This window comes from Plutella xylostella, chromosome 4 (assembly GCF_932276165.1).
Source record: "Plutella xylostella chromosome 4, ilPluXylo3.1, whole genome shotgun sequence".
Lineage (NCBI taxonomy): Eukaryota > Metazoa > Arthropoda > Insecta > Lepidoptera > Plutellidae > Plutella > Plutella xylostella.
The window spans coordinates 8,829,280-8,844,546 of record NC_063984.1 but is presented as its reverse complement, the minus strand read 5'-3'; positions in this window follow the sequence as shown (position 1 = coordinate 8,844,546).

Below are 15,267 nucleotides of genomic sequence, written 5' to 3'. Positions count from 1 at the left end.
TAGGTTTGTAAGTTAGTTTAAAGTTAGTAAGTATAATATATAATTAATACATAGTTATATAAATAAATACTTTGTTTAATTCATAATTTATAATAAGTATTTGCAGCCCATGCTCTCGAATTCATCGATAACACTTATCGATAATGGACAACATTTCAAAAAACTAAAGCTGCTATAAATCGAAAACCATTTCGAGATCTCTAAAGGCCCTAAAAAAGTGTTTTTGTATTTTTTGGATGTATAATTTTTGAGAAAATCATGAAATAGTAAAAAAGTGCTGATGACGTCATGCATCAGGTGCGATGCATTTTGATGATCAAAGCCAGATTTAAAAACAAAGTAACTGTCACTTTCATTTTTGATTGACGTTGACGTTTTATCGTGACGTTGTTGTTTATTTGGGTCATTTTCATAAATTCTGTTCTGACACTTTCTGACTATTTTTTTATTTATCATATAAAATGTTTAGTACTTATTAAGAGATAACCACTATATAATATGTCCCAGAGCATGCCACCGCTTACACAGCTGAAAAAATGCTTCTGCTTATTTTTTTACATGATAAGTTATACTTTGTATCATCAGAAATATCAATGTCATTTTAAAATGACCCATTTGTTGGTCGGCATGTAAACAAAGTTTAAATGTCACTTGTCAGTGTCATTTATGTTTTTTTTCGAGACTATGGCAAAGAAGGCAAAAGACAAAAATAAAAATTGAGCCTAATATGTGACGTCACTTCCGGTTTTAAAATAATTAAAGTTAAAATAATTAAATTTTAAAGTTAAAAATAAATGCAATAATTAATGTATATACAAAATAAGAAAAATACAGGTCCTCTAATTTTTTTATAAACTTTTCAAATAGCTAATAAAAATATAGGGTAAAGTAAATGAAATGTTGTCCATTGTTACATCCATTGGCAATAAAAATGACGACACTGTGTTCATTATTAAATGTCACTTCACATAACCCTTATTGCTGGGAATTAAAACTCATAATGACATGTCAAATGGGACATAATCATGGTAAACGGTAAAATTTCCCCCCGCAAAAATTGGCAGACTTTTTTGTATCAAGAAAGATCGCTATGACGCTTCCCGAGGGTACACCCGAGTCCGCGTTGTTCTATGCGTAGGCCACTCGTTGTACACTCCTTTATAATCATTTTTAACCGACTTCAAAAAAAGGAGGAGGTTCTCAATTCGTCGGGATCTTTTTTTTTTTTTTTTTTATATTTTTTTTTATGTATGTTCACCGATTACTCCGCCGTTTATGAACCGATTTTGAAAATTCTTTTTTTGTTGTATTGGGTTGAGCTCCCAGGTGGTCCCATTTTTTTTCAGAATTTTATCTCACCCCCAAGGGTGGGTAAAGGGGTAAAAACAGGGTATGAATTTCCATTTTGGGCACATATTAACCGATTCTAATGAAATTAAGAACGTAAATATAGTTCTTATAACAAAAAAATATGATGGTGACCTTGAGCTGATCTGATGATGGAAACGGAAGGCAGTCAGGGGAACTTCTCAACGGTATATAGCAACTACTTCGTGTTTAGGCTTGAATGATTCGTATTGATTAGTAGGACTTTTTGGTATCATTTGCACCTTACTTTTGATTGAAAATTATTACAAATAAACTAAAAACTATTAAATAAAATAAAAATTAAAAAAATTAAAAAACCGACTTCAAAAAACCACTAAAATGTAAGAAATAATTTAAGGTTTACACAAATTCTACTCGTATGAGACAGTACCACCAGTACAGTAAACCTTAAATTATTTCTTACATTTTAGTAGGTTTTTTGAAGTCGGTTTTTTAATTTTTTTAATTTTTATTTTTGAAATTAAACCTTGAACATATGACACAGGGCTTAAATATCAATGTCTAGCATAGAGTCGAGTCGCCGGTGAGTTGTTAGGTACCACTACTGTACGCCAAGAATAACGGGGGCAACAAAGTTCTACATAAGACATTTATACAGGCAAAAAATATATTTTTTAAAACTTAAATTAAATGAGAAAACAGAAAGTATTTCTCATTCATTAGCCACTATGTTATTTTTAATCAATTTTGAAATGTTTCAGTACCTTCCTTAACATGTTTTATGAGCTTTATTGATTGCTACTTATACATATACGTATATAATTACTTGATTAGGAGCTTTGTGGTTGTGGCTGCATAAAGTTAAAATAACAAATCATTTATGACGTATCGCATAGTTCCCTACTTCTGTGTAAACAATATATTCGAGGAACCCAAACATCCCTGAAAACACAATTATCTACCCGCTTTGTCGCCCGCAGCAAGTAACACAGTTGGGTACCTAACAAACGTGTAAATCTCAGGAAGGCAAGTCCAAAATTTCCAGTGTACTTTTCACTTCAACGAACATCTTTCAATCCGACGAATTCACATCCAGCCAGCCACATTCTACTTACCGACGTTTATAGTCTCTCCCGCTTTCTCTTACTGGGGGTAAACGAGAGGGATGGAGTTTGATTTCAGGTTTCAGCTTTCTTTAGTAAATTTCCCCAAGTCCACTCTTCACGCGACAGTGGGTTGTCGCCATTGGTCTCGGAATCAAACTACGGAATATACGTTTGCGTTGCCAGCCGGAAGGCTCGCTGCTGCCTCTTGCTTGAGTAAACATATCCGATTCTACCTTTAAATTTCTAACGGATCTCCGCACAAGACTGCGTGTGTGCGGTTCACGAGAGCTTAGAGAGGTACTCGAATCTTGAAGCCTAGACGAGGCGTGTTCGGTAACTGTAAAATGTGATGTCAAATAGAGTTATTAAAGTAAATTACTCTATTTCTGATTTCTGCTTCAAAACTTAGCACAAAGGAATTTTGGAGTAACAAGTATGCAACATTATATGAGACGCTTCCCAAACCCAACCATAAAACATATTACTAATAATACATATTTTCATAATCCACTCAGTATTATTCCTGAAATTTCAATTTTTACTTCTTCGATATGAGTTAATAAAATGAAGGCCGAAACAGTGACAGCTTATCGAATAAGGCTTTGGTCACGTACACGAACTGTTTATTCTATCAATATTCAACCACTTTAAACGCTAACGGGAAGACGACTTATGAATTTTTAGGGGTAGAAACAACGCAGAACAATGGCTGCAACTCTCTCATAGGTAGCCAATATTGTATATTTTCCAATAAAGATAGTTTTAATTTTATGTATTGAAATTGCGATCAGGATGTCTTACTTTTTTCCTACCTATAAGAATGTAACACCATGAAAACGAAAAAATAAAAAATTTACTATATTAAAAATTAATTTTAAAATTTACTATGCCTAGATAATAATATAATTACGTACCTATAATAATAATATTATGCAACTTTTTGAATAATCGCTCTTTTCTACATGGCGATGTTAAACCACAGCCCTAAAGAGTTTTTCCCGACACCTCCTCCGCTCTCCCGACGGCGACGTGGTCGCTAATGCGTTAACGAGAACGTCTTTACTTTATTCCTCTCGACTTTTATTCAACTTTGACTCGATTCAAGTGCGGAATGCTAAGCAGAATCGTTTAGTATTCGACTGAGCGCCCAATGAGCAGAAAATACACTTGTCATAGGTTAAATTGTGAATTTTTTGAGCGAATTTGAAAATGGAACGCGAATTTATGCTGTTGAAGATGAAGACGTTTGTTTGAAGAGGGACTTTAAATGATGTATGAAGTTGTTACAGGTAAGAGGGTGCGAGGCGAATGCGAGTGAGTTAAAGGATTTGCCGTCATGTCAGGATCCTGAAAAGTAAATATCTCCCTTTGCATAGGTAGGATATGTAGGGGTATATGCTCTTATAGAGTTAAAATCGTGTGCTCGAAAAAGGGGAGCAAAAAATAGGTTAAATATCAGTATGTACAAGTATAAATTATTATGAACTATATTAATAATTGACTAGCTTAGGTTTACTCTACATAAAGAACGGTGTGTCTTCTTAGAAATTCACCCCAAACAAATTAAGAAATAAACTCCTACATAATTTACTGAAGCTAAGAAAATATTCGCAGAAAACACGTGAAAAGACCATTTCCTGCCGATCATATTAAATTAGGCGGCATTCACACGAGTCCCGGCGGACGGCCGACGGCGGCGAACACGACAACGTCACGTCACGCGCGACAAGCATCACTCCGGCACGGAACCGACTAACCGACAAAAATGTACAAGAATTTTATCGGTACTAATTCATGGAAATTCGCGCTAGGGGTGTGAGAATGATGTGGGAAATTCTGTGGAAAAATCTGTGGAAAACTTTCGTGAGATTGCAAGAGTTATTTGGTAGTGAAGGTATAGTAAGCCGTGAAAAGTAGAATTACGTACATAGTTAATTACTACTAATTACAAACTAAGCCAATTGAATGTCGCTGTCGGTGAAAGAACCAGGGCTTCTTACATAGCTGAAAGGAATGGCCAGTACTCTATGAGGTTCCCACCAATTTTCTGCATCTCTGAATATCAATAGGTAGGTAATCAAAATGAAATTGTATTTTCGTCATCACAGCGCAATCTTCCTGAAATACAGTGTTTAAAATTCGCATTTCACACAGAACATTGTTGCCTTGACCATTCCAAACTTCGGTAGCCCTAGCACATCTAGCAGCAGATACCTACCCACAGTGGCACCGCGGATCGCGGGGCACCACTAGACAGCGCCTTGGAGTGACAGCGACGACATATTTTATTCAGTGGGCGCCGCTCGTAACTCCGTCGATGCAGATAAATTGTTTTACCGCGGGATCTCCACGTCCCGACTTTGGCGTTTGCATGATGAGCTCGTTTTTTATGCGCGAATAAAATCCTGTTAGCCGACCAACTTGACGTGTGGAGAAATTGTTTTCCCTGCTCTCATATTTATGACACGTATAGGAAGGGTACGTGTTTTTGGAGCTCCCTTAGCTGCTTAAACCTGTTTTAATTCTACACGATGCAAATATCTTAGCTTCTAATACTGAAATACTAAAATCTTGTTTGTGTTTGTGTAATAAACATGCAACTGGTAGCAAATCCCCCGACACTCGTACTTTCAAACGTGTTGACGCGAGCCCCCCGACGATCCGTGCAGATCCGTGCCGACCCGGCGACGACATCCACACGAATCTATCGATAAATATTAAACACGAAGGCAAACTCGCGGCGCGTCTGTAAACTAAATCACTGCAAGATCTAATCAGATCATTGGTGGAAGATAAACTTTAGACGGATGTTATTTGTTGACTTGGTGTAATTAGATTCCCGTAAGAGCTTGTCAATACATCTTGTAGTATCTGGGTATTATCTATATCTATGTCGTGAGTGTTAATTTTAAGGAGGAAATATTTGTGGTTCCATGTCGGCTTGATCAACGGTAAAACAATAACCACTACTCTAAGTTTTCAAACAGAATTCGTGCCCAAAGGTATCGTTCATGAGGCAGTTAAGAACATCAATAAAAACGAGCGGGCACAAGTAAAGTTGGTTGTATTTAATGATGCGATTATTCATGTTTATTTTGTAAATAAGGCGGGTTGCGGTGGCGCCGAGGCCGAGGCTCTAATATTTGAGACGCAGTCAAAGGGTGCCTTTTTGCGGAGGTCCTTTGAGTCGCGGTGGAGCCGGTAACCCGATTAGCTCTCCGGCGGCCATGTCGCGTCGCCACCAACATTTTGGTCAACAGATTTTGCTTCAGGCTAGGTTAAGTGTGTGGACGTATATACAGGTAGATTCATTTACAAACAAGTACCTACACAATGAACTTACATATATATACATTGCACAACCTAACTGATGTACCGCTGTATTTAAAATATACGTAGTCCCATATAACAACTCAGATAATTTTCGATTTTTTTTTTATTTATTTTAGCATTGCACCATAAGTTATGATGAACAGTCCTATCATTATTTGCTGCTATGTTTTGGCATATTTTTCTCATAAAAGACAATTAGAGGATTTTCATGTAACAAACTCTGAACATTCACTTAATTAATTCAAGAAAATACTTAATGAAACAGCAAGTTACCTGAATAATTCGGCTGCGCTGCACTTGCTCCACAACATTGCCGTTTTATTTCCAGCAACTTTGTGGATGCAATAAAAATGTCTTGTCCATCAAAACACAAGCCGCGGCCGCCTCGGCTCGAGGCTCTGACTTATTCACATCCACCGCGGGAACCACCACTTACCTGCGGTGTGTGTAACTTAACGAACTCCAACTGAATATTTAAAATGAATAGTTTCGTTTAATGTAACCCGTGTTTACTTCGCAATTTGAATATTTCCCCTTTTTGAAGGCTGCTTAAATATTCAACGCTCCACTAGACCTCGGTCGTCATACACATATCAAAAGATCTACTCGCAGACAGCATTCAGCGCAGATCTTTGTAGCAATTGGAAGTGTTTATACAATTCAGTAAACAGTGCTTTTCTTATTAAATTATTTTATCGCATTACAACACGAAGGTACTCTTGAAATCTAATTGACGAAATGAAAAGCAAAGCTAATTTCATTACCAATACAAACAGTTACCTGCTTGGAACAGTCAACCCTTGCCTCTGTGCCCCACTTCGCAAATTAAATTTCGCATAAAGCCTATTTTAATTTGCGCCTTTGCTAAACATTGGGAGGTCTTTAATGTTTAACTCGCAATCGCTTGGTGTTGACTCGGGGCGGCGGCGGCGGCGGCGGCGGCGTGTGTGACCAGCGCTGGCCGCGGCTGAGGGCGCCCCGCCCTCGCCCGCAGCCCCGCCCGCCCTAAGCTCGCGGTCTTATTAAATTCTTTTGTTGGTCCAAGCTGACGGAATGCCCGGTTATTCAGGGGATCATCGTAAATTTCTCCCAACTGCTTTGTCTTTGAAGTCGCCGGATGAAAGGATAAGTCGCATTATTTGCATGGTCAATGTTTCTGTAGCCACATTGTTTGAATCTTCAACCCCACTGGCCGACATAACAGTATAACAGAGGGTTTTTATCCGGCTTTTATTTACAGGTGTGTCATTTTATTGTTTACTTTGAGTATTCTTCGTAAGTAAGCATTTTCGTTAGCTGAATACTAAAGAGTTATTATATCAATTTAAGATGAAAAGTTGTAATCTAAGCAGCACCTGTTCTACTTCGTGGTTTAAATTGTCAGTCTCTGCGGGAAGGAGGCAAGTAATAAAATAAGTTGCATAAATTAAAACATGAAAATCCGCGCCCTCCCAAATTCACGTCTAAATTCGGCTTCATTTAGGGAACATTACTCTCTGTACAACAATAAAACTCATTAATTCGAAGCTGCGGTGGTGTTTTATAAATGTTTCACGTATTAATAAAATTAACAAAGCCGTGCAGGAGAAGGCTATTTCCCGACAAAGAGTCGCGCCGAGCGGCACAATGGGCCGGCGTAGTCTAAAATAAATACGTGAAATTTAGCAAACAGAAGTGCACACAAAGCGTCCACCTGGCGGGCGGGCGCCCATGGAAAATTAAGTGTCTGGACAGACTTCAATTAAAGCCCGCAAGGCGTTCGACCCGAAACGTGGACTTTCTAACTCCTGCAAGTTCCACTCCGTAAATACGAGAACTAATTAAATGTCATCGCACACAAGAAACCGATCACCTGATAAAACGGACAAAAAACTTCAACATGGCCACAAAAAAGAGTCTAAGCTGCGTTATCTTGTGAAGTCCCCCAATTTGTAGAAGTCGGCACACTATCGTGTAGTAGCCGATAAGTGGTGTGTATTTGCGCGATCACTATCGGCGGCGACTGCCCGCTGACGCGGCTAAACCGTTCCTTATCGCACAAATGACCCCGCTTTGCGGTTTTTGCGACAATCTCGGCCACCGAGAGGCGGGTTTTTTGTGGAGCTCTAAGAGTCACCCCCCGCGGTAAATGGGTGGATTTTATTGCCATTCGTATTGTCGGTCAAGGATTTACTTTGACGTATTCGATGAACGTTTGTTAACTGCCCTTCTCTCTCTTGTGGATTTAGCAGCATTTAGGCGATATTGTGTTTCCTCGGCATGTATAGTTTAAAATTTGGAGGAAAACAGCCGCGGGCTGGGCGCGGTCAGGTGTGACGCTGAAATGCACGAGGTAATGTTATAACAAGGTTTCCTTTGTAGTCGACTAGCAGAATTACGGCGAAAGGTGAAAATTTAAATACCCGTCGGGACTGTTTTACATGTTAGAGATGCGCTTTGTAAGTAATGTGCTGAATAGCGATTAAATGAGCTGGCTTCATCGTTTTAATGTGCCGTCTGCATGTGGGGAGGCTCTCTACTTAGGAGACGAAAATTGGTGAGGAATATACAGGCTTACGTAATTTTTGAATTGTTTAACGATGACTAAATGGTGTTTTTATAGCGGTTTGTAACACGATTCACACACAAAACACATAAGTGTTGTGCCGAAAGTGTCTAGTTACAAATCTGGCCAGGTTATAATATATTGGCTTAGTTATATCGCATATTCAACCTGCCAAGAGAAGAGATTACGATTACGGCAAAACTGGCAAAAACTCTACAGTCTTGGAGAAGTCCCATGTTCTGCAGTGGACTAACAGTAAACTAAACAGTAATAAAGAGCTATATTAACATTCTTAAATTATTTTATACAATTGGGTTTATTATATACCACATACATTGAAATATAGCGCTATGCGCAACTCTACTCCTCTCCTGAGCCAAGTCCTCATTTCCGTGCAATTGGTATTAATTTAGCCTAAGTACTCTATCATTTCCCTATTACCACCCGTCTCCACCTGAAAACAACCGCTAATTCTCTTATAAAAACTTCCCCCTTAATTTTCACTGTGACAAAGGCTTTGAGGGCTCCATTAAAACGAGTGACATCACATTACACGGCCCATTACACGTCTGGCATTACTGAAGTGGCAAAATGTTGAATTAACGTACCTAGTTTTTCCTTTGAGATGCATGTTCTCTAGTCTTCATATTCATTTTAATCTATGTGGGTAGTTGTACATAGATATATGTATCATGGATGGTAGACCTTAGCGAACTATAAAGTGTGGTATTTATTTGCTAACTGCGTAAAGTTAGTACTTTTTAACCTTTTCTTGTAAATGTAAGTGTTGTGTAGTTTCTCTGTGTGTTAAATATAAAAAAAAAATCTTTCTTTTTTTCTTGGTATCATAATTTCAACACTCCATGGCATTTCGTTACTTATCTTTGATGATTTAAACTAAGTAAGTAGGTATCCAAAGTAGATGCATAATTAATACAATTTTATTAGACCTTCGTTTAATAAAGACTTACCGAGCTGGGGCGCCGCGTGGTTTTAACAACACTAATAAAATAATTTTGCACAATTAAAATTGCAAACCAAACTTGCAACCATAATTTACAAACAAAAATGGTTGTCTCTTTCGGTTATCGAACCTGGAACCTCTGAGCGTGGAAACAGAGCTTCCACCACTAGACCACGTGGGTAGTTTGGATTTTTTACTGGTTAAGTATAATAATTATAACCAACTTTAAGTTTACCAATGCTATTTATTTAAAAACAAAAATTGCGCGGTACTTACATAAATTTTAAAAAAGAAGCATTTAATAATACTTTAATAATATCACAATATGAATTCCTTTCTGTTGTAGATTGTAAATTAAAATGTGATGAAATAATATATTATATAATTATACTTTCAATAAGCAAGGCTTGTTAATTTAGAGCTGGCAAAAATAAAATATGCCGACGAGGAAATTAAGTAGCAAATGAATTAAGAAGTTAGTGATTTCCAAATAAAGAGTTTTACATGTTATAGGATTAAAGTTGTATGATTACGATACATAGCATGTGCCTGAGGTTAAATTACATGAGGCGCGTTTTAAAATGTAATTTATAAAATAAACTCAATAATTCCTATAATTTGAGATTAATCATAATACTCGTACTTAGTACTTAACTATAAAATAATTTAAATAAAAATGTAAGTTTGTAAGTCTATTTTATGATTAAGTGGAGTTCTATAATACAAACATGACATACCTAAATGCCTATTCAGACCTTGTGGATAATATGTTTTGTTTCTATACCGAGTCGGTTTGACTCGACTTGTCAATGTATTTGTAGCATTGTTATCGCTTAGGTCTGCATAGGTATATTTAAAAAACAATGTGACCGTCACCTATAAAAATAATCGTTTTATTTTTAACCATAACAAACATAAATAATTAGTGTTTAGAACACCTACTTAAGGGTCTGCAATAGGGAATCGAGGGTTGGCATTGTCATAGAATTATGTAGTAAATGATGCTCTACAGCCTTGAAAAAAATCACACAGGTAGTTGAAGAGTCTAGCTAGGTGCTGAATCATTCGAATTTAAGTAAATGATTATGGATAACTGTAAATTAATTTCAGAATATCAAGAAAAACCAGTCAATCACACTCCCGTATTGTAACAACTGTGTCGTAATTATTAAGAATTTTCATATGATTTTTATCATATTATAAAGTTAAAGGCTTGGACTAGGCGCTAAATACCTTGTTTTTTAATAAACACACACTTATTTTGTGTAAATTAATCCCAAACTTGAGCAATTTTTTTCCCTCAAATCTTCATACAAATATCTATGGCGGCTTTCTGTGTTATAAAATCATAAACACAAGTGCCGTTTGACTCAGTTGGCCGCTGGCCTCCAAAGAAGGGTCACGTCGGTTTAGGCAGCACTGACAGCTCGCGATCTTATCGTGTACAGATACAAAATCACTGCACATTGGTTGTCATTGCACTTTTTCAACTTTTATGACACCAACATAATTTGATTTGAAATTGAGGAAGCATAATTCTTCCAGTATATTCAATACATTAAATTAAATTAGATAGTGTGCAATATTCTCGTGATATTACAGTCTCGTAAAGGTCTGATGAGGAGCAGGAATATAGCGAATGGATCTAAGTGATGACAATACGCACGAACATTAGGTTAGGGATCAAAAATACAGTCTCTTGGTGCTGGTTGAGGTATGGTCTCGTGAGGATCTGATGAGGGCAGTAACACGGTGGTGGCTCAATTTTATTTCAAAGATGTTAATAGCTAAAAGCATCGAGTTTGGGCTATTAAGTATGTTTTTCAGAGAGAGAGAAAGAGATTTTGTTTTTCCTCTGGATGTGTTAGGTTTACTGGGTTTACTAAGTTCATTCTGTTAATGGCATCAAGTTGTTATGTGTTCATAAGTAATAATTATTTATTAACAAAATGCTGTTGATTCTCCACGAAAATGTAAAAATAAAAATAAAATAAATAAAAATTAATTCGTAACGTAAAATTGTCAATGACGGAATTTCTTCTATAGACAGTAGCCACAAAAAAAACAAACGATAGATGGCGTGATTTGAAGATAAAGATACATTTTTTCGACAGCAACAACAAAAAATACAGATTTAAAGAAAAGAAACACATACTTATACAAAACAACAAAGAAGAAAAAAGGATACACATCAAAATAACTGGAAAAAATATAAGCCCCAATTTACTTGTGTGGGACAGGGAGTACCATAATATTTTTTTGGGGTACTCCCCATCTATGCGAAATATAAGCTTGATATCTTTACCCGTTTCTGAGAAAGAGGGCGGTGACAGACAGTCAGTCAGACAGACGGACAACAAAGAGATCCTATAACGGTTGCTTTTTTTCTTTTGACGTTCGAAACGCTAAAATTAAGTAAAAATATTATGCTGCCAAAAAATTTACTTACAGGTATTGAAAAAGCGGTATACAGGGTGTCCCAAAAGTCAACGTCATCCCTTAAAGGGCTGATAGGTCAGCTCATGAGAGGCCAGAATATCACAATATGACCTTAGTAAAAACTCGATAATTTTCGAGATATTGACACTTTTATAAATTTGCTGAAAATCGACACCTTGGATCAGTTTTTTGCGTGCCGCCGGTACAAAAATCCATATTGTTATAATTTGTTTGGTGTTGCATCACCCTGTATAGCCCTGCTATTGATCGCAGTCAAAAAAATATCGAGTAATGCTGTATGTTTAAAAAAAACACGGTTTTCAATGTCATAAAAGGTAATCGTATTTTTTTATAAACAACTTTGACTCTACATACTGTAAAAAAAATATACCACGCAAACCTGGCACCTTATTTGAAAAGATTGCTCATTTAATGTAGTTTCCAAAATGGTATGAAACGTTGCTATTGTTTCAATTAACAAAAAAGTTATTGCTATTTTAGTACAAAACGACCTCGATGTAAAATTGTTTGAGGGAAATTTATCTGACTGAATTTATTAAGGGTAAGTCATGTTGGAATGAGTAAAAGTAAAATAGGTGGTGTGGCCGGAAGTGGGAAAAAAGACAACGTTGTCACAGTTAATAAAAAAACGCATTATGAGTATCTTTCTCGAAAAAAGTGGACTATAGCAACTTCACATTCCCCATAAATGTAGCGCATGGTAACGTACGGTGGCCTGCGCCTAAAAGTATACAGGCGGAGTTTTTAAAATAGCGATCCCTGATGATGAAGGGACCAGCTACATCTGTTATAAATCCGGGGACGTGTTGTGTGTGATGTGTGTAGCAGTGGTGTTTATGTGGATGTGCTTGAGCAGCATGTGAGCTTGAGAACGCTATTTTAAAAACATTCCTGAGTAGTGCTAATGTGTGATATTGTACAAGTAAAACGCTTACACATGTACATTGTACACCCACAGTATCCAAAAAAGGGACAGATCAGTTTGTCATTAACATTACCTCTAATTACTTGTTATTTATTTTAAAGTTATTGTTAAACAAAACCAAACTCTCAAAATTATGATTTTGACCATTAATGAGTATTATTTTTTGCTGATTATGTACTTAATTTAATAATGTGGTGTTATAATTTTGAGAAATAAAAATAAAAGTCAAGAAAGGTGTAAAAAACGCAAAATATGTTTTATAATAGTTTGGTAAGTTTTTTCTTAGCAATTTTTGCGTCATCTATGTTGCCACGGCTGACCCCACCACCTATTTTACTTTTACTCATTCCAACATGACTTACCCTTAATAAATTCAGTCAGATAAATTTCCTTCAAACAATTTTACATCGAGGTCGTTTTGTACTAAAATAGCAATAACTTTTTTGTTAATTGAAACAATAGCAACGTTTCATACCATTTTGGAAACTGCATTAAATGAGCAATCTTTTCAAATAAGGTGCCAGGTTTGCGTGGTATATTTTTTTTACAGTATGTAGAGTCAAAGTTGTTTATAAAAAAATACGATTACCTTTTATGACATTGAAAACCGTGTTTTTTTTGAACATACAGCATTACTCGATATTTTTTTGACTGCGATCAATAGCAAGGCTATACAGGGTGATGCAACACCAAACAAATTCTAACAATATGGATTTTTGTACCGGCGGCACGCAAAAAACTGATCCAAGGTGTCGATTTTCAGCAAATTTATAAAAGTGTCAATATCTCGAAAATTATCGAGTTTTTACTAAGGTCATATTGTGATATTCTGGCCTCTCATGAGCTGACCTATCAGCCCTTTAAGGGATGACGTTGACTTTTGGGACACCCTGTATAAACAAATTATACCAGCAGACGGTTCACCATTTAGCTGAATGTTACTTAGAAAACGGCCTTGAGTGGCGGTCAAGTTGGTCCCCGCCTGCGATACTTTCCATTAACATTGGGACTCGTTTTCATGTTTTTAGCGTACAGTCAGGTTTTTAGTTTTTTATAATTGTATATTTTTATTTGTAACTTTTTAGTTGTTTTTATTTTATGAAATTTTACGTCGGTAGGTAGTTCATGATCATTTTTTATTTCAATAATTTTGGTGTTGTTATTTAAATACCTTCAATATGCATATTTTTGTAATGTGAAAATCAAGTCCTTTCATTTGATACCTTACACGGCAAAGTTGAATTATTATTTTTTCGATCATCACGTTATGTCCTCAAGAGGGCGCTATGTACATTTTAATGGAACGTCACATAGCCTATAGCTATCGCGCCATCAATACGCTTCTAACAATACCTCATACATCAAAATCTATCAAGCCGTTTAGGCATACATTTACATATATACATACATACAATCAAAAAACATTACCCTCCTCCTTCGGCAGTCGGGTAAAAAGGAGTAAGACAGGGGGTCATTCTGAACTTTTGGTCTACGAGTTTTGGAAATTAACAAAAAAAAACCTTTTTCATAGAAACTTTGTTGGACATGTGACTTTTTACCATGGAAAACGAATATTTTTTTTCGCGAATTTGCAAATCTCGTAGAACAAAAGTTGTTCAGAATGACCCCTTGAGTCATCCCCTTTTGGCTTAGTATAGCCCTTTTGCGACACTATGTATTTACTTTGCTTTGTCGTCGGGGTTCTGTTGGCTGGAGGATGCCCGAAACTTATTATCTACACTTTAATACTTTTAGTTACCTTTCTACAAGTAAATACCACATTTGTTTGAGAAAGCTAATCGGGTTCCGAGTATAGAGTAAAGTGGCACCCCTATTAACTTCTACCTTTTCCTGGTGCCTACCAGTGTAAGTAAGAATTATACTTACTTACCCTAAAATCACCCAAAATGTACTTGAACATAATTGTCAATAAAGTTGGCGAGTAAAAGTTTATCGACCCACTGTGCAAACTTACATGTGTGCGTGTCACTGCGTGTGCTGTGTGAAGAGCATTGAAAACCCAAAATTGGCGCGGCACGTCACCCTGTACGGGCCCTTAACTACAAATCTTATTGTGCTACCATTCTGAACTAAATGCTTTTAAACCTATACATACCAAAAACTTTTTATAACATTCTTAGTTGCCTTGATTTTGATTGCTATTTAGCTATTTATAAACATTTATCCCATGCCATCTTTTTGCTAATTATAACGGCATTATCACATATTTATATACCTACCTAATGTATCCCAGAGGTTGTAGCCTCCTGAAACTTTTTAATATGATGTACATTACTACAATTAATTATTATACCTCTATTGTATCATCAATACAATCTTGGTCCCAACTAGAAAATCTATAATATTATGTAAGTAATTCGAAAATATGAGATCCATTTCTGCAGGATAAAATTTATTGAATATTTTTTTTTGTTAAAATAATTTGTATACTGGGAACAGCCATTAGCCCAAAAATATTTCCAAATGTAGAGAAAATGAGAGAAAACATAGATATCTGTAGAAGATTAAATTTGATAGTAACTGTCTCGGATAGGTCATACCTAGTCATATTTGGCACATGATTAGCACCATAGGTCATTGATAC